This window comes from Ochotona princeps, chromosome 10, assembly GCF_030435755.1.
Source record: "Ochotona princeps isolate mOchPri1 chromosome 10, mOchPri1.hap1, whole genome shotgun sequence".
NCBI classification, from domain to species: Eukaryota; Metazoa; Chordata; class Mammalia; order Lagomorpha; family Ochotonidae; genus Ochotona; species Ochotona princeps.
This window is the reverse complement of record NC_080841.1, coordinates 44,151,459-44,169,585: the sequence shown is the minus strand read 5'-3', so window position 1 is coordinate 44,169,585 and position 18,127 is coordinate 44,151,459. Positions and strand designations below refer to the sequence as shown.

Here is an 18,127-nt window from a genome sequence, read left to right as displayed (position 1 = left end):
AGCACCATGTTAGATTGGAACAAAATTGTAGTCTTGTATTTATTCTACCATCTCACAAATTTGTTGTGATTCCAGTGCATTTCATGGAACATCATTGAGAGGTGAAATCTGAGCCAGGATGTGAAGGAGATAAGAGAGTTATGACTGTGCCTAACTGGCAGAAAAAGCATTTTAAGCAGAGGAACCAGCCAGTGCAAAAGCTTCAAAACAGAAATGTATCTGGCATGCTTGGCTCACATGGAGTGGCCTGTATATCTGCAAGGAGGGGAGAGTAGGAAGAAGCAGAGGAGCCAGATGATGGACAGCTCCGTAAACCATGGGAAGGATCTTGCCTTTTACTTGGGGGAAGCAGGGAGCCACTGTGGGATTTTGAGCAGAGGTGGGCCATTAACTAATTTACAGATCCACTTAGCCATGAACAATTTTAAGGTAACATAAGGAATAATTAAATGTGAATTTATGCATATTTACCTTAATTGTATATTTTAAACCTTGATGTTATGTTCTTATTTCAAGATTAAAGTATCTAATTTTTTAATTATATTTTTGACAATCTTTACATAGTTAATTACGGTAAAAAGGTAAAGTATCTAATTTTTTAATTGGGACACTTTCCAGTGTGAGATGTAAATAGAACTTCCTTCTATATATATATTTAAATTTTTTTTTTAATTTTTGATATACCTATTTCTTATTCTTTGTTCTTTCCATAGACTTAATTACACATCTTTGTGTTCGTTTGAAATCCTTACATTAAGTTGGATCTAATATCGACACCTAATATTGATATTCTGAGATATTCTTAACAAAATTAATGCTAGGGTAACTTGTTTAAAATGCTGTTTAGCATTCTCTACGACCTTTTACAAATAAATAATATGTTCAGAGTCAAATGTGTACCCCTGTCATAAAAAAAAACTTATCCTCTTTTGCTGTAAAGAAATCATGCTCATCTATTATCTTCCATTCAATGAACTTGGAAACTGGAATTTTATTTAAAATTTCTGTGGTTTCTTTTGTCCTTAAAAGGGGGGTGGTGCTTAAGATTAATGGATGAAAGTTGATGTACTTTAAAGAGTAAGTTCAGCATTAGGTAAAATTGTGAAATGCGTGAAGTTTGACTTCCTCTTCCTTTTTGAATGATGGACCATACCACGTATCTCTAGCACCTATCATAGTCACAGCGCTTAGCACATAGTAGGTGCTCACTATATTTTTGTTAAATGAATGGTGGGGAATCTTCCATAAACTTGTTAGGGGCTTTGTGTGTTGCTCATTCTTGGAGTATTTGTATTTTCCAAGACTGCCTGCCAGAGGAAATGGGCAACTTCTTCATGACAGTATGAACCACTGATGGTTCGACATCAGACATTCAGAGCAGAGATATTTTAAAGCTGGAAATTTCCTCCAGGGCCTCCTGAAACCACATCAGTAAGGCGCTATATCCTTTGTTTGTCACTAGGTCAGATGGGAGTCTGAGGAATCAAGTGTTGCATTTGGCATGGGGTCGTACAACATCATATTCTCAATTATTTCTGTTTCTTGATTCTTATGCAAAAAAAAAAAAAAAGCACCGGAGTTGATGATTCTATATCAGTGTGGTCGATGAGAAGCCAAGTAGTTTACCAAATAATATAAACGTTATTTCTGTAGCTCAGGCTCCTTCCCCATGGCCCATCTCAGCGACTGGAGGCAAATAGTGGACCCTTAAAACAATCAACTGTAGACAGCACCAGCCTGTCGACCTCACGCTAGGCCTGGCAGTCCGTGAAGCCACTGAAACATGCTAGTGTTGACCTAGCGTTTCTCTCTGGAGGGACTGGTATATTAAGACACATACATCATGCTGACAGTTGTCAAAGAAAACCAGAGCGGGACAGAAAAAAGCTTAACCGGGGAAGACAAGCTACTTAGTTGTAAGAGGCCTAAATCTAGTACTGGGTTCCATTCCAAATATACCAGAGACAAATGAGGATTTCTAGTGAAGGAGCAGGGAGAGATCTTGGGCAATGGAAAAGTGCTGGGAGGAGAGCCTGTCAGGTGAATTCTGGCTGAACCAACCTAACTGGGTTTCTGCTGAAGGCAGGTCAGGTGATCAGATATCAATGGCAGGGAGAATCCTGACCCAGAAATGAAGCTGAGTCTTGCTACACTGCCTTGAGAACACTAATATTGGGTTTTCCAAGAACATATACCCATGGATCTAGAAGGTTTAGAAGCCTGAGAAGCAAAGATGTGTGTTCTTGAATAGGCTAGTTGAAAAATACACCTCTGCACCGATTTTCCAATACAATGGTTTTGCACATCTCTTAAAAGGCTAAGGTAACCTAACCACGGATGCAGGATGACCGTGTGGTTTGAATGAGTAAGCAGACACAGAGCACACATGCTTGGTGCTTTTCAGACGATGCTCGCTCCCCCCGAGGCCTTCCGCAGTCCGCTCCACAGAGAACTCGAAAGAGCAGCACACAAGAAGAACGCCTCTCCCGGCGCACCCAGGAACCCTTCACGGCTCACGAGCGCTCGCAGCCACCGGGCCCGCCTTCCTCCGGTCCCCATTGGCTGCGCCGCGCTCTGCGTCACACCTGCGACGCGGGCGCTAGCCTCCCAGCGACGGGCGGGTCCCAGCGCGCACGCGCAGGCTGTGAGGAGGGAGGGGGTGGTGTTCTCGGTTTCCTGGGTTACCTGAGGGGGCGGGGGTGGGGACTTGGCGGCGACGGCGGCCAGGACTAGGCGGGATTCTCCCGGTGCAGGCGGAGCGGGCTGCGACCGCGGAGTCAGCCACAGAGCAGGTAAGAGGGACAGCCTCGCGCCTGCGATGCCAGTAGAGACCTCGAGGTTTCGGACCTAATCGTGGTCTGGAAGGAAGGCGGTTTAGGACTTGGGGGGGTCGTGGCCTGCGGGCTGGTGGGGGGGGTGGACGTTTGCGGGACTCGGCTCCGCTGCCCTAGCCTGGGGCTCGGGCTCTGCGGCTCGGAGGCTCCGGGACGTCCCCCCGGGGCGCCTGGCCGTCCCGTGACAGCCGTGGAGCCGCGGGGCTGGAGCTGGGCCTGGCCGCTCCGGACCACTGCGGTGGCAGCGCGGTCACCGGGCACTAACTTTATTTCCCGGCGCGGCGGGGGCGAGGTCCTCCCGGCGGGCGGCGATTTGCTGCCTGCCTGTGTTGTATTTTTTTTTATCCCGTGACACGGCACTCCCTCACCCGAGGCTGGCCCAAATTGGCAGGTTGACTAGGGGAGTTGACAGTTTTCCGCGCCACCACCCCGCCGCCGTTCGCTGCCCCCCACCCCTCTCGAGGTGCTCGCCCTCCTCGGTTCGTCGTCGCTTTTCTCCGCCCGTGACACCCTTGGCGCGGCCGAGAGCCTCTCTGTCTCTCTCCAGCGTATCCCTCGAGACATTTGCTGCCTGTCCCGGGCATCCTTGAAGCGTGGACTGACCTACCGGATCGCCTGTGATGGTTTAAACCGTGTGGGAAATAACCCAGCAATACCTCGGTACCTCTGTGTGGAGGCCCGTGATGGTTTAGTGGTGCAGGGGCCAAGCTGAGAAGCTTGAAGAAACCCTCACTGGATTCTTACCGGATTAAGCAAAACATAACAAAAACCACGTCCTGAATGCTGGGCAGGCAGGGCACACCCGGTGACAGCACTCGATGGTTGATGAGGGTTTATTTCAAGCAGGAGGTTTTTAAGAGAGTAAAATCTAGTGTTTAATTCGGGTCCTTGTTTCCTTGAAGGTGGAATTCTGTTCACGTTTTCTCAAGTTTTTTTTTTTTTTTTTTTTTAAGCAGATTGCCAGGATACCACAAATTGAATTGGGCTTTCCTTCCTGCCGATTCTTGGCTCTTGTGCTCAATTGCTTTAAATTTCCACACCCAAAAGCCTTATGCTAATAAAGGTGTTGACTGTAAGCTGTCATTTTTATAGCTGTAGTTGACTAATATGAGGTACTGTCTTTTAAAGAGTTTTGCCAGTACACTTTTTTTGCCAGCAAATTTTTTTTTTTCTGATAGGTCACTGCCGCCCATCCGTATTGTTACTGTAAAGATGAGAGAACAGGGAGCCATTAGGAGAAATGAGTTACTATAATTTACGTGAAAATAATTTGTAAAGTTTAAAATTATCTATTAATATCAACATTTTTTTGAGCACCTACTATTTGCCAGATACTTTTCCAAGCAGATAAATATCTCCTCTTTCCTAGAGTTTACCTCTGATGGGAAACTCACATCATAAACAAGGTACTGCTGTGTCACGTGGTATTACGTGCTAAAGTGGAAGTGGGGAAGAGGAAGGAGGAGTTATTTATTTATTTTACCTACAGCACTGAAGGACCATACAAAACACCACTATCAACTGAAAAAATTAGCCTGCTAGAGAATTATGGGATTTTGAGTCTTGCTTGTAGTTGCCTTGGCAGTGTCATAACAAATGATTTCTCAGGCTTCTTGCAAGACAGTTTCAAGTTTAATTAGAGGTACCGGGGAAGGCCTCCTGGACCGCAGGCCCTTTGAGCCACAGGAGCAGCTCGAGCATGTGTGAGAAAAGCTTTGGGCCTGTAGCTTGCTTGGCGTATTTGAGGAAAGCAGAGCTGGTTGGATCAAGCTGGGCTTAGCAGAAGACCAGAAGTCAAGTCAGAGTAAAGGAGTGTGAGAGACCACATCATATAAGGCCTTGTTGGTCTAAGGACCTGGACTTCTCAGAGAAGAGGAGTCATCCCTTTGAAGAAACAAAGGATATAATTAGAGAGCCTTTTAAAAGGGTTGCTCAGGGGAGTGTCTGGGGCACAGGCTTTGTTGTAGGGGTGGCGGCAGCAGGAGGTGAATTGGGGATAACAGTTCTGGGAGCACTGCCACAACCAGGCCAGCAGTGGTGTAGTTTGGAGCACAGTGGGATTGGTAGAGTTGGTGAGAGTTCAATTTCTAGATAAATTGGTAGCAGAGATGAAAAAGGACATGGGCCAGCATTGTGGTGTAGTATGTTAAGCCACCACATGATGTTGTTTCAAGCTTTTCTGATCCAGTTCCCTGCTAATAGCCCCGGGAAAGCAGTAGAAGGTGGCTCAGATACTTGGACTCCAGCACCCACATGGGAGACGTTAATGAAGCTCCTCGCTGCTGGCTTCTGGCTTCAGTCTGGCCCAGGATGTGGGTCATTGTGGCCATCCAGGAGCGAATCAGTGGATGGAAAATCAGTCTCTTGCTTTGTAACTCTGCTTTTCAAATAAATAAATCTTTAAAACAAATTGAAACTAAAATTTTTTGTCCTAAACAAATAGAAAGGATGGCTTCATATTGAGATGAATCGGTTAGGTGGGGAGAAGGTTAGGAGCTGGTGCTAAGACAATGAAATTAGGCATCCAAGCGGAGACTGTTGGTAGTAAATTAGCGACTTTGTATGAAAGAAACTTTTATGTTACTTTGGCAATATTAGGAGCTTAATGTTTTTATGCGTGACAGCCAACTTTTATTTTAATGCCTTTGCTTTTTGGTTGTTTTTACCCAACCTAGTTATTTTTCCCCAATTGTAGCTTTGCTTTGTTTGCTTATACTTAGAATACACATGTGTTTCAGTTAGAGAAAGCCATATAACCCAGAATTTCAGAGTTGTGTGTTAGTTTGTTGCTATATTTAGCTTAAATACCTTCATCTGATTAATCCTTTTCTGAATTATCTTTAGCTGCTTGGTTTAAGTTCGAAAAATTATTTTCTTTTTTTTTAAACATTTATTTATTTATTTTTTAATACAAAGTCAGATATACAGAGAAGAAGAGAGACAGGAAGATCCTCCATCCAATGATTCATTCCCCAAGTGAGCGCAATGGGCCGATGCTGCGCCGATCCGAAGCCGGGAACCTGGAACCTCTTCCGGGTCTCCCACACGGGTGCAGTGTCCCAATGCATTGGGCCGTCCTCAACTGCTTTCCCAGGCCCCAAGCAGGGAGCTGGATGGGAAGTGGAGCTACTGGGATTAGAACCGGCGCCCATATGGGAATCCCGGTGCGTTAAAGGCGAGGACTTTAGCCGCCAGGCCATGCTGCCGGGCCCCAAAAAATTATTTTCAGCTCATAGATATTATTATTAAATGTAGTTTCATTTGTAGTGACCATTTGTGAAATTATAATGGAAAGAACTTTTTAATTTTTTTTACTAATAAATTGTGAGTAACATAAAGGGATTGTTTTAATTCTTTTGTTTCATTAAAGATCTCTTGAAATAAATGGCCCGTCACATGATAAATTGAGATCTTTTAAATCAAATTATTTAATATTTGGGGCAACAGAATTTGGAATCAGAAATATATCAAACTCCTGGAATTTAGGATCTGCCCCTTACATTAAAAACCAGAAAAGTCATTAATATTTAAAAATGAATTTTCCAAGTATATCTTTAGAAAGTATAAAGTTAGGGCCCAGTGTGGTGGAGCATAAGGCTTATCCTCTGCCTGCAGTGCCAGCATCCAATATGAGTGCCAGTTCCTGTCCTGTCTGCTTCACCTCTGATCCAGCTCCCTGTTTGTGCCCTGAGAAAGCAGAGAGAATGACCAAGTCCTCGGGCTCCTGTGCCCACCTGGGAGATTCTAAGAAAGTTCCTGGCTCCCAGCTTCACCTCATTTCAGCTTGAGGTGTTGATGCCATTTGGCGAGTGAACCAGTGTATGGTAGATGTCTCTTTCTGTCTCTCCTTATCTCAGTAATTCTGCCTTTCAAATAAAAATAAATATTTGGGAAAAATAGAAAATAAATAAAAAGTATGACGATATTAAACAGACATTGATTAGGAGTTAGGAGTTTGCCATTAATTTCTTTCATTGCTGCTTCACACCAATGCTTGTCCTGGTACCTCTTAACTGTCTGGCCTTGTTTGTAGAGGTCTCATCCATTTTGGCTTTATAGGTTTTAAACACGAGGAAACAAACATAAATCCTACTTAATAATATCAGACTAATTCTTCAAACTGTTCATTATATGGACTCAAGAAAAGGATTCAATAATTTTCCAGAAGTTGAGTTATTGTTCTGTTTGAATATGATTCTTTGAAAATGAAACTCCAAGTGGCCTAGAAAATGAGATATTCTGGCTATTTTCAATGAATGAAAGAACTAGATGAACATCGAGTACTACCCAGACATAAAAATGTTTGTAAAACTACTTCCATTTGTGTTTAAAAAGTAAAGATACGCTCATGTACAGAAGCTACTTGGCAATGTAAAAGGAATGATGCAGTAACATGAACAGATCCTAAAATATTACACTACATGACAAAAAGGATCCTCCCCCAAAAGTCCATGTACACCATAAAGTCCCATCTGTAAAATTCTAGGAAATACATTTTTAAAAAGATTTACTTATTTTTATTGCAAAATCAGATATACGGAGAGGAGGAGAGACACAGAGGAAGATCTTCTGTTCGATAATTCACTCCCCTAGCAATCACAACATCTGGAGCTGAGTGAATCCGAAGCCAGGAGCCAGGACCTTCCTCCAGGTCTCCCACGTGGATGCAGGATACTAAGGCTTTAGACCATCCTTGACTGCTTTCTTAGGCCACAAGGAGGGAGCTGGATGGGAAGCAGGGGCATTGGGATTAGAACGGGCGTCCATATGGGATCCTGGTGTGTTCAAGGCAGGGACTTTAGCCGCTAAGCCACTGCACTAGGTCCCTAAGAAATGCATTTTTTAAAAGATTTGTTTTTATTTGAAAGACAGATTTACAGAGAGAAGGAGAAACTGAAAGATATCTTTAGCTGCAATGGTCAGAGCTAAGCCAGTCCTAAGCAAGGAGCCAGGGGCTTCTGGGTCTGCCTCCTGCGTGTAGGGGCCCAAGGACTTAAACCATCCTCTGCAGTCCATAAGCAAGGATCTGGCTTAGGATCTGGAGACAGATGACACCCGTATGGGATGCAAGTGCTTAAAGATGGAGGATAAGCCTGTTGAGCCATGGCACTGGCCACTAGAGATTCAATCTAATATATAGTGACAGAAAGCAGATCAGTAGAGATCTGTGTAAGGGTTGAGAGTGGGGACAGGAGGGAAGAAGAACAAATAATGTGCCAAGAAACTTGGAGTGCCAGATAGATATGTTCACTGTCTTGATTATAATGATGGTTTCATGAGTGTGCATACTTTCCAACCTATGCACTTATGATGTGTGTGATTCTGTATGCCAATTATTTCTTAATAAAGTAGCATTTAAAAAGCATTACCACGAAGAAACATAGAGGAATCTTTAGTGCATGTTGCTGAGTGAAAGGAGTCAAGCTAAGCAGACTGTATGCCATTTTAAAGAGACGAAATATTTCCAATATGGCATTATGGCCAAGGGAAGACTGTGGAGACAGTGGAAGGATCAGTGGATGGCAGCGGTTGAGGGGAAGGAGAAATGACAAGACAGAGGAAGAACAGAGTATCTTCAGGGCATTGCAGCCATTCCTGTTTGATAAGCCTTTGGCAAATACATTCACTTGTCGAAACCCGTAGATGTACAACTCCAAGAGTGAACCTTGAATTATGGATCTTGGGTGAGAATGGTGTGTTAACATAGGCTTATCAGTGGTAACCAATGTACCTCTGTGATGTATGGTGTCTAGTGATGGGGACTCTGTGTGTGTGTGTGTGTGTGTGTGTGTGTGTGGTGGCAGAGATGTGGAGGAACTTTGTACTTTGCCTTGATTTTTCTGTGAATCTAATCTAAAACTGTTCTAAAAAAATAAAGTCTACATTTTTTTCCCAAAGTAAAATGAATAGAAGATTTTTCCAGAATCCTAAAGAATTGCCGTGTTTCGTATTTAAAAATGTAGGGAAGAAGAGATTACCCCCCCAGAAACTATACAGATGCTGACTGATGTCTAGAAAAATTACATATCAGATTGCCAGATGCTTCGTGGTTTGTGATTAAAAAAGAAAGCACTGGTTACTAAGACCCAGAATTTACTCTTTAAGAACACATTTTAAGCTAACCTCATGTTCACTTTGCCAAAAATAGAATATACAGTCATCTTTGTATAACACTTTACAATTTACTGAGTAAATTTCCCATCATTTAACTTCATGACAACTTTGTGAATTAGTGATGAGAAAGATGAGGAAGGCCTCAACAGTAGCAGCCCAGAAAACCATAAAGGGGACAGATGGGAGAGATATTTAGAAAGGACTTGCTTGCATATAAGGTAAAGAGTAGAGTAGAATTGGCAAAATAAGTAAAGGTGTGGATAGCTGTTCTTAATTTTTAAGATACAGTTGGTGAAATAGATTTGGATATGTTAAAACTGTCAGTTTTCTTTAATTCATTGAGATTAGCTGTTGTATTACCTAATAACATCTTCATTCATTCAGTGAATGCTCATACTCTTCCAAATACTTTTGGTAATAAAAGGAGGACAGTGAATGGAAACTTGAGCAGATAGATATGATAAATGGAAAATTTGTTTTTCTTTGTGGACAGAGAAGTCAAAGATTTTCTAGTGGATGGAAGGGAAGGGATCATTGAAGAGGAAGAAAATTGGAGACACCAAGTTAGAAGGCACTTGATCAAATGTGGTCTCAGAGTGGAAGACCAGATCATGGTGAAAGGGTTGTTCTGAAGAACACTGGGATGCTTCTAAAATGGGGAGTGGGTATAGACATCAGTATCCAAAAGCAGTATCTCCTTTATCCATTAAACAAGGTTGTCTACTGATATTGAAATAACATGGCCATTACCATTATGACTGGAAAAGGGACTTAAAATGGTGTGGGGATGGAGTAACCTAATTACTGAATAGTGATGAATACCCTCCCAAGACTTGAATACAAAACATACAGACAGACAAAAATGAGTATGCAGTATTCTCCACCATTCCATGCAACAGTGCGTATAGAAAAGTAGCTTGAACCTGGATGGGGATTGGAAAGGAAGGTTTGATGGAGTATTTAAGTAGGGAGTTAGTATGAAGTCAAAGACTGAAGGGTAGCAATGAATTTGTTTACGGAAGAACTGCCTAAGAAAGCCAGCCAAGATGAGGTTGATAAATGAGGAGAATAAAGATGATGAAGAGTATCAATGAGTAAGGGGTTGGTTTAATGGACATAAAGGAGTGCTAGAGATGGAAAAAATGGAAGTATTTATTTTAAATTTAAGACTCTGAAGTTGGGGCCAAGCACATTAGCCTAGTGGCTAAAATCCTTGCTTTGCATGCACAGGATGCGACACGGATGCAAGGTCCCAAGGCTTTGGGTCGTCCTCTGCTATTTTCTTAGTCCATAAGCAGGGAGCTGGATCATAAGTGGAGCAGCTGGGGCACAAATCAGTGTGCATATCGGATCCTGGTGCTTGGAAGTGGAGGATTTAGCCATTTGAGCCAATGCACTGGGCCCAGGATGGACAGACTTTATAGTTGTCTTTTTTTCTCTGCTTTTCAAGATTTGTTTTGGGGCCTGACCATGTTCCACCACTGAGATGGTGGTTATGATAGATTTATTATGTCATAGTGATTTATTCTTGTACTTATCTCTTGCTCCTTGTCTCTCTTTTGAAATTGTATACTTTGTGCAGTGGAAATATTGGATAGTTAACTGAACTGTATGTGCATTTTTGGTGGTGTAGCATTTGAGTCTTGACTGAACTCAGTATTTAGCTGTTTCTGTTTATTTAGTATAAATAACCAATGTGCTTTTGTAGAATTACAAACTATAAAACAACATTAACATCTCGTATGGGAGCAGTTGGGTTCAAATCCTAGCTCTGCTTCGAATTCTGGCTTCCTGCTCATGCACACTTTGTTAAGCAGCAAGTTAATGGCTCAGATAGTTGGTCCTCAGACATTTGTGTGAGAGGCTGACTTCTGGCTTCCTCCTAGCCCAGCTGGGGCTGTTGAAGGCATTTGAGGAGTGAACTGGCAGATGGAAAATCTCTGTCTCTTTCACTGATAAATTATGAAAAGATTAAAGTTAAAAAATTTTGATATTTAAAAAATAAAAAAAAATGGTATGATCAAGATGTGATTTTTACTATGATTCTTAGTAATTCTTAGTTCATTTGTCTTAGTTCTTCAGAGAGAAGAATAGTAGTCTTAATTGCATAAATATTATTTCAGTAGCATTAATACACTGGATGAGTATGAAATTAAGACAATGGTAGGAATTATTTCTTTTGTCATAACAACATGGCTTACTTGAAAGGGCAACTAAACATATTTAACAGTTCATAAAATGTGTCTATTGTTATTGTTTCTGGGTTATTCATTCACTGAAGTGCAAAATTCAGTGAATTCTGGCCAATGGCAAAAGAGGAAGTTTTACTGGTATAACTTGTAGGACAACTACTTAAATCTATCAATTTATTCTTCTTATACTTTTATATTTACTTGTTTGTCTAGACTCTATTTGACTTTTCTTCCCTTATGACATAGAATGTTGTAAAATCCTTGGGCTGGGGTTGCCGTATAGTGAGTTGAAACACTGATTGGCAGTGCTGTCATCCTGTGTTAGAGTGCTGGTTCAAGTCTCTGATCCAGCTCCCAGCTATTGCAACTGATAAGGCAGTTATGGTCCAAGTCCTTCAGCTCCTTCCATCCCCAGGGGAGACCTAAATGGAATTCAGGCTCTTAGTTTGAACCTGGCCGGGCCCTGGCTATAATGGCCATCTGGGGAGTGAACAGCAGTTGGAAGATGTCTGTTTCTTTCTCACTCCCTCTTCCTATTTCTCTCTCTGTCATTCTGTCTTTCAAATAAACCTTTCTTTAAAAAAAAAGATTAAAATCCCTTATCATTTTTTGAATTTTCTTTGCTATTTTCTTTGCTGCTAATTTTTCCTGAAGTTTGAGGTGAAACAGAACTCTCTTGACTTTTATTCTGACATTTTTTTTCAACTATACCACGAAGGTCCTTAGCATTTTAATGCACTTTACAAAAATAATCCTTGAATTGGTGAGAATGGCAGCATTTCAGAGCTATTAAAATCACTGAATCAGAATCCTGGGTGCATGCTCCACCTTGGGTCCCTGGGTTGATATCTGGTAGCTGTCCCCCATCCCTGGGTAGTGGGGTTGGTAGAAAGCTGGGTGTGGCTTCTTTCCTATCTCCCCCCTTTCCCCAGATACAGGAAGAAGAAAAAAAATTCGGTAACAATGATCTCACTCACTTTCCCCTAACCATGGAACCTTCCCACCCTGATCAACTATGCAAACATCATCAAAAATAAAAATTAAAGAAAAGAAAGTAATCTTGTGATTGGAAGATGTCTATATACCATAAAAACCTGTAGTATTTGATTTATAATATATACATTGGCTGTAACTTTAACACATTTTTTTCCATATCTGAAGCCAGACCTTAGTTATGAAATGAATTCTGATGATACCCAAAGTGATAGGAACAACTTGGAGCGTTGGATGAATTTGAAATGACTTAGCTCAGAACCTGGCTATATTATTCCACTTCTCGTTTCCCACCCTCCAATAACTATGCCCTTCTCTCCTAACTCTCCATCTTCACGGATGGTTAGAGAGCAGTAGATTCAGCAAGCAGCTCTCGGTTTGATCTTGCTGTTTTTCATGTGAAACATTTTACTATAGTCAACATATATTTATGTTACTTCAACTAAATTTTTATCACTTCAATAGAGAAACTAAATGTATTATTTTCTGTAATAATTACACCAGGAAGAGGAAACATGCTCTCTATCCTTGTAAGGTATCTTTAAAGTTTGTGAATATATTTGTGTTCAGCATTTCTTTGTTTTTAGATTTTTATTTAAAATTTAAAAATTTTATTCGTTTGAAAGATTGAGAGAGAGAGATGGCTATCATGTACTGGTTTACTTTCCAGATGTCTGCAACAAAAGTGCCAGGCCAGGCTAAAGCCAGGAGATAGAAACTGAGCTCAGGTCTCTCATGTGGGCGACAGGGACTTCATCACAGGAGCCAGCACTGTTGCTTTGCAGGAGGTTTGCAGGTAGTAAATTGGGTGGAAGAGAAGAGTGGATACTTAAACTCAGGAATTCTGGGTTTATATGCCGCCATTCCAAGTGGTGTTGTAGGCACTGTACAAAATGCCTGCCACAATATTGATCAGTATTTTAAAATCTTATTTTGTTGAATCTTTTGCTGTATTGCAATATACATATATATTCATATGCACAATATGTTCATATGTACTATGGATACACCTTTATATGACAATTCTGTTGGTTATTATATAGTTACTATATGAATTATTTTTATTTTCATTTTGCACTTATGGTAAAGCTTCAGGCTGTGCGTTTAGCATTTATTTGGGAGAGCTATTATTGCCCATAAATGATTTTTAAGAATGTGTAGACTGTGTACTCTGAATTACAATCTTTTGCATAGCATTGAACATCAAAACATCTTTAGACATCTAAAGTATGCTAAAGTTTTGTTTTTAATATAAATGCATTCTGGTAAAGCTTTCAGATACTTCTGTGGCATTTTCTTTCAGTGCTTATTATGGAAAAGAGAAAAGCTTTCTTTTTTTTTTTTTAAGATTTATTTTATTTTTATTACAAAGTCAGATATACTGAGAGGAGGAGAGCTAGAGAGGAAGTGGAGCTGCCGGGATTAGAACCAGCGGCCATATGGGATCAAGGCGAGCACCTTAGCCACTAGGCCATGCTGCCGAGCCCCAAGAAAAGCTTTCTTAAGTTTACCTGTTTATTTCTCATAACCTGAGCTGTGGGATGATTTCCTAAAGATAGTTGAATATTAAAGTGTTTTCTGTCAAAGTTACTATGAAGTGAACTGGTGTTTGTGGCACTAATGATTTTGTGAACAAACAAGATTTCATTTTCCTTAAGGAAAGTATAACATAGTTTGGAAAGTAAGTACAGTACTGTAATATGTATCTTCAATGCTAAAATAGTTTGTAGAAAAGTAATAGGGGAATCAAAGGAAACTTCCATAACAAGACCAGTATGATTTTTTTTAAGTGAAACAGTGTTGAGAAAATATGCACTCTGAAGAATTTATGGGATAGTACAATATGTTACAGGGAGTGCTGAGAGCTTGTAAAGACTAAGATATACAGGGTCTTTTGCATGCTCTGATAATGAATTGAGAGCTTGTTCTCTACAAATTAAGTTATCATTTGTGATTCCAACAAATTTGAGTGACATTTTTAGCAGTTACAGGATTTGGATTGGATGGAAACCGGAACAGATGCAGAAAACTGGCTGGTATTGCAAGTGAGAGAGGAGGTGAGATTCTGAGAATGTTCAGGCATCAGGGTAGAGAAGAGGGACCAGATTTAAGGAAGTGGTGATAATAGCTAATAATTATTGGTCTTCTACAGCCTGCCAGGTACAGTGCCATGTGTTTTACATGTACTGTATCCTTGCATTTTTATACAACAGTAGGTCTTCCTGTGAGCTCTGCTATATGGATAGAAGACTGAGGCTTAAAAGAAGAAATTAAGTACCTAAGGTTGAAAAGGTACTGAGTAGCACATGCATATATAAACCTGTGAGCGCCTAGAGGAAGAATTGACTCATCTCCAGGTGAGCACTGTTCTGCCTTGTTGTCCAAGTGAACCAGGTAGGACCTATAAACTGAAATGGGAATGAGAAAGATGGTTGGTTTGTTGGAGGAAAGAGTCAGTGTTTGTTTCGGAGAACAAAGTTGATAAATAGAATACAAAGATTGCTTGATTCTGGCTCTGACACTTATGGCTCTGTGACTGAGCAGTTGCCTAACCTTACTACACTTGTTTCCAGTGTGTGACTGATAGAGACAATAATGTGACTTATGAGACAGTTACAATGGTTAAACCAATATTGAATTTAGCATGCTCACAGTTCTGCCTAGTGTGTGGTAAGTAGCACTTAGGTCATCACCATACGTTCATTCTGTAAACTTTCAGGGGTCTGTTTTGATGATGAATGAACAGTCAACTTAGAAATAACACGTTCCTTCCTGCAGGTGTGTGAAGCTGGGGGGATGATTTACTTGGAGGGACCTTCTTATTTCTTTTGGTTCAGCCTCCCTGTAATCCTAGAATCTCAGAATTACAGTGCTTAACATCATATACAGAAATGCTGTTTTGTCTTGTTTTGTTTTGGAGAAATGAACTTCTTGTTGAAGGCTTAATTAAGTTTGAAACATTTTGGTATGACTTTCTCTGAATTTCCATTAAGATTTTGCCTTGTTATTCTGTGCCTAAGTCTCCTTTGTTGGCCAGTTTTCTCGTCATACAAGAAGCCAGAGTAGGTTCTTTTCCCTAGGCACACCATAGGCTTGAAGACAGCTGGAATAAAGAGGTTAACCAAGACTTCTGGACCTAGGGAGGGAGAAAGGCTATGTCGATTTGGACTCCCAGAAATATATAAGAAAAATTCTGGGCCACTACTTTCTTAGGCCACTGCTCTTGCACAGTTTTGAGTGTTCTTTTAAAAAATAGCTCATGCATTCTACATAAATTGAAAATATTTCATTAAGCATTTTTTCCATTTTGAATTAACCTAAATATATAATACAAAATAAATGTCAGAACATTACAACCATTTATTTTCTTTTTATTATTATTATTATTTATTATTTTAGTTCATTAATTACATTGTATTATGTGACACAGTTTCATAGGTACTTGGGTTCTCCCCACCCCTCCCCAAACCCTCCCACCATGGTGGATTCCTCCACCTTGTTGCATAACCACAGCTCAAGTTCAGTTGAGATTCCCCCATTGCAAGCGTATACCAAACATAGAGTCCAGCATCTTATTGTCCAGTCAAGTTCAACGGCTTCTTAGGTATACCCTTTCTGGTCTGAAGACAGAGCCAGCAGAGTATCATCCCAGTCAATTGAAAGCTCCAAGATACCATCAACAAAAATTTACATCATTATGGAATTAATTGACATAGTAATGAGTAACCAATATGTTGAAAGTAAATGCGAGTTCCTAGCCACCTTCTATGACCACCTCACTGACATTTCAATTTTAGTTTATACACAACATATAACATTCATAACATAACATGTTATACATAACATCATATCATCTTAAATTAAGGCAAACATGTGGTATTTAACCTTTTGGGATTGGCTCATTTCCCTCAGTATTATACAACCATTTATTTTCATATTCACTTGTTAGGCATTATTATAGTCCCACATTTTTTAATATGCAACATCTAGGTCAGAGCTAACTCTTACCCTTCTAATGCTGAAATTTTAGTTAGAGCTGGAAGTGTTTCTTCTGGTTAAAGTATAAATGCTTCTTTCTATGAGGAGCAGGGTTCCCCCTTCCCTAGGTTATTAACCTCTTGTTATAAATCTGGAAACCTGGGAAAAGGTAAAATCAATTAACAACACCTTGAGAGGTTTAAGGTGACAGGAAATTTGTAGTGCTCTGAGGAATAAAAACAGCATGTAAATGAGACACAGGGTCACTAACTAATTATAGCTATATTTAATGCCAGACCAAATCACTAGACTCTAACAGGTAGGATTGTGAAAGATAAGTTTGGCAATAAAAAGCAATTATATTTACTTTGTTTCATGCAGTTTTAGGGAAAACATCCGATAGGAATGGATAGGATAGTAATCTATAGATGCAGCTAATAAGACCTATGACTTTTAGGAAATCTCTTAACCTCTATCTGTTTTTGAGTGCTTTTGTCTATAGAATCCATCCACCTGTATGAGGTGCTAACATCATAGGCCTGTTCTTTATTTAAACTACAGAATAGCGAGTGTGTCATTGTGAGAGAACTCTGGGAAAATTTGGAGAGGTGCTGAATGACCTACCAAGTTGGGCGGCCTGTGTTTATTTCCAGTCTTCTTTACTTTTGGAGCCCTTTCCTCAGATGACTGGATTGGACACAAATGATTTGGGGGTACAGGAATCTCCCCGCCTACTGCTTGTCAGGGAGAGTAGTGGGAGAGAGTAAAAATTGTGTTGCAGGAAATTCAAGTTAGAGGCATGGATTGTTACCCAGACTTTGTAGTGTCTGTGGTTTAAGGCCTTAATTCCACTGCCTTCCAGAAGCTATCCACCAAGTTAGCGTCTGAAGAAACCACAGTCCTAACTTTGTAGGAATGTATGTCATATGCTCTTTAAAGCACAGTTCACAGAATCAAGTTTAGTAACTGTCATGAAGGACCTGAGCTCCTAATAATAATTAAAATTTCTTTTGAGGTTAACTGGCTCAATGAAGGTGGTTCAGTGGATGTTAAGCAAGCCCCCGAGTGGTAAATTTTCAGTAATTACGGGATTGTGATTTGCTTTAGGGAAGATTTCAGTTTGTGAAACCATTGCCTTGTTTCCTAAGTAATTATGGACTCTGTTCTCAAGTTATTTTAGAACTTTGTTAAGGTCTTCTGTCCTTCCTTGATATGCATTATAAATCCAAGAGGAATTTCATGAAAGAAAGCCCATTCAAATATATTTTAATTTTTCATAGTGACTACAAAATTTTGTTTCTATTTTCTTAAAGGAGTATACTTATTAGTCAATATGGAATAGATTATAATAATGTTTATACTACATGCACACGGACACACACACACACACAATCAGCTTTCTGTTTCAGATCTTTAGCTGAGAGTTGTTCTGAGGGTTTTGGTTAACACATTTAGTATTGGACCAGAAAGCTGCATGATATTAAGTTGATAGATACTATCTTTCTTGAATGTTGTGTTATTTAGGGTTAGATGTTTGACTTAGTATCAAGACACATCTGTGCTGGATGTACCTGGGCTTGAATCCTGGACCTAAGTCCTACCTTCCTGCTAATGTAGATACTGGGAGACAGTAGGTGATGGTACAAGTAGTTAGGGCTCTGCTCCCAACCTTGTGCAACTGGGTTGAGTTCCCTTGGCTTTGGCTTGGTACAACCCTGGCTCAGAAGGCACCTTCGAAAACTGGGGTATCATAACGCTGTGTGGCTCTTTCTTCTGATTCTCAAATAATAAATACCGTATAAATCAAGTGATATGTTTCAATTAGTTTATTATTTTCAAGATTTATGTTATCTGAGAGATAGGCTCTGCTCTCATCCTCTGGTCATCCCGCAAATACCCAGAATAAGCAAGTCTGGACCAGGCTAAAGTCTGGAGCTTGGAACTTAGTCTGTGTCTGCCACAAGCATTTAAACAGTCACTCCTGCCTTCCAGGATATGCATTAGCAGTAAGCTGGG

General features: G+C 40.4%; 1 protein-coding gene across 4 annotated transcripts in view; it reads left to right on the top strand.

Annotated features, from left to right (window-relative positions):
• Positions 1-2,666: 2,666 nt before the first annotated feature.
• LYST (lysosomal trafficking regulator) overlaps positions 2,667-18,127 on the top strand; it is a 185,295-nt gene continuing 169,834 nt past the window's right edge. For all 4 annotated transcript variants that reach the window (XM_058669377.1, XM_058669376.1, XM_004578521.3 and 1 more), the window contains exon 1: positions 2,667-2,792. The gene's annotated coding sequence lies outside the window, so the exon portion shown is untranslated. The remainder of the gene's footprint in view (positions 2,793-18,127) is intronic.